The sequence below is a fragment of the Kogia breviceps genome, chromosome 6 (genome assembly GCF_026419965.1).
Source record: "Kogia breviceps isolate mKogBre1 chromosome 6, mKogBre1 haplotype 1, whole genome shotgun sequence".
Taxonomy (NCBI): domain Eukaryota; kingdom Metazoa; phylum Chordata; class Mammalia; order Artiodactyla; family Physeteridae; genus Kogia; species Kogia breviceps.
The window spans coordinates 96,890,792-96,893,577 of NC_081315.1; positions in this window are offsets into that span (position 1 = coordinate 96,890,792).

Sequence of the window (2,786 nt, forward strand, 5' to 3'; positions counted from 1 at the left end):
GTCTCATTATACTCATTTTATAGATGATAAAATATAGGCTGGAGATGGGAGTGACATGACCAAGAAGGTTTGCTTATGAGTGATGGAGCCAGGCCTAGAATCTGCATCTCTGGAAGTCTTTATGCCAAGGGTCTTCCTAGGATACTAGATTAGGATCTCTCCACTTTGGCACTGGTGGTATTTTGGGCTGGATCATGCTTTGTTGTGCATTGCAGGATGTTTAACAGCATCTCTGGCCTCTACTTATTAGATGCCAGTATCACCCACCCCACTGTGACAACCAAAACTGTCCCCAGACATTGTCAAGTGTCACCCCTGCTTGAGAACCACTGTGCTAGACTGTGCCCTTGTCCTTGATTAAAATGGAGGCACGAAGCTTAGGAAAATTCATCCCCTTTCACTGCCTCTCACACCCTACCCACCACCCGTTCCCTCCAATACCAGGGTTTATCTGAGAATTGCCCTGCTCACAATATCACACAGATCTCTGAACAAATACCTAGTACCTCTTGAGTGGCATTGGGTCCTGTATAGTCTTGATCACATTTAGCTCCCAAAGGTGTATACAACTATCCCATTTTACAGGTGAGGAAACTGAGGCATTGAGAGGTCATAACTTGCCCACAAATATACAGTTAGTAAGTGGCAGTCTCGGTTGCAAACCCACAGCTGTCTAGCTCTGGGGACAGAGAGTTTACCTTCCCCACCCTTTTTTCCTTGCTCCTCTTCAACACAGCTGAGAACCTTTTCCTGGGTCAGCAGGAAGGCACTGTGGTTGAGAATCCCCACCCCCTCCTCTCCATAAAGCAGTAGCCCATCTCACTTAAGGCAGACATCTTTCAGGATGTGCAGGACACACACCCATGATTGTGGGTCCATGTGCCTATCACCCTCTCCAGACCGTGGTCTGCGTCCTCAGTGCCAGCACCGGGCCTTGCTGAGTAAAGCATGTGGGCAATGCATGTCCACACAGCAGTGAGGGCTACGCACAGCAGCCAGTTCTGGAGTAGGATTCTCCTGGCTGTGTCCTGTGTGACCCTGGGCAAGAGAAAAAACATCTCTGAGCTTAGTTTTCCCATCTATAGGATGGGAAGACCCATTTCTCAGGGCAGATGTGAATTGTGTGATGATAAATGTACACTGGTTCCCATGGATGCTAGGTGCTGGCTAAATGGTGACATGTAACGAATGTCAACTCCCTCCATGAAGTTACCTGCAACAAACTGACTTTCGATTCCTGAACCCCTTTTGGTCAATCTGTGACCCCCATGTAGCCACGTGGAGTTACTTCTTCAGGGCTATCTGCCCAGCTAGACTTCAAGCTCCCTGAGGATAGGACCTGTCCCTTTGTTCCCCTGCCCCCTCCAACCAGTGGCCAGCCATACGTGCTCCAAATGACTGCTGAAGGAGTCTAGTATTGGTGATTCCTACAGTAATAATAACCTTTTGCATCGGTCACTGCCTTTTCGGGGTATAGCTTAACATATGAAATGGTTTTCCTTGGTTAGTAGCCTGATGATGGGCCCTTGGTTCCCCACTCTGAACAGCCCTGGTTTTTAGCAACTTTGATTCTGCTTTGGCCATTTTCTTTGATTTCTCCAGTTCACACTACCGTGTGGTAAGATTCAAACTCCTTGCACCAAAGGTGCGGAGAGAAGAGGGGCCCAGTAGGGCCTGGTTACCAATCCCCAGCCCAGGCTCTCATCCCCATCTCTCCCCAGCCATTTCCTCCTTGATCACCGGCCAGTTGCTGATGCTTTCGGTGCCTCAGTTTCCTAATCCGTAGATTAGGACCTGCCTCAAAGGGTTAGAAGATTAAATGTACAGAGCCTAGAATGTATCACACCATTGATCTCTATTAACAATTGCCCCCTGTCCTTTAACTGCGGTGAGCGCGGTGCCTAGTGAGCCGCTGAGGGAGGGAGAACTTGTACGGGCGTTTGAGCTCTGCGGCAAGCAGGCGGCAGGCCCCAGAGCGGCCGGGCGTGCACTGCCGTAGCAGCTTTGCTTGCCTACACGCCTTCAGGAGGGAAAGGGGGCTGGCTTCAGTGAGCCCAGGGCGCTGTGGGCAGGGAGCCAGCCCCATCGCGCACCGCAAAAGACAAGCAAAGCCATGCCCGCTGAACTCAATGGCAGCATTCACGTCTTTTAAACAGTAATAAAGGCTGCTCAAAATTCCGTACTCTTCAAAGACCCGGGACAAAGTCTCCCTTCCCAGTCATCAAGCCAGTTCCCCAGGCTCTACTCTTTCTGCCGCCAACCCCTCACGTTTTTGCCCAGCCAAAAGGATCCCAGTGTCTCCCCCAAATTATTTCGAGCCGGTGGAGGGACTGCGGGCATCTGATCCCCAACCGCTCGGCCAGGTCCACAGAGGGGCTCCGTCCAGGCCGGCTCCTCCCCTAAGGTCACCCAACTTTCTCCTCTCTCCGCAGCTCCTGGGAAGGGTCCGGGAGGGGCCGGCGGGGCGCGGCGGGGGGCGGCGCGAGGCCCCCTCCTCCGCGGGCGGGCGCCCGCCCCGCATTATTCATTGGCCAGAGCGGGCTGCGGGCTCGGGTGCTGATGTCAGGCGGGCGCGGGCGAGGCCCGGGCGCCGGTGGGGGGGCGCCGAGTGGGGGTGACGGCCAGCATGCTGCTCGGCTGCGGCTCGGCCTCCCACACCCGCGGAGCCCTCGTCCTAGCCAGCAGCGGCGGCGGCGGCGGCAGCGGAGCAGCGAGCGGCGCCCGCGTCTGCAGCGGCGCGGAGTCCGAGCGCGCGGTGCGGCAGCGGGGGTCGCGGCCGGGGCGGG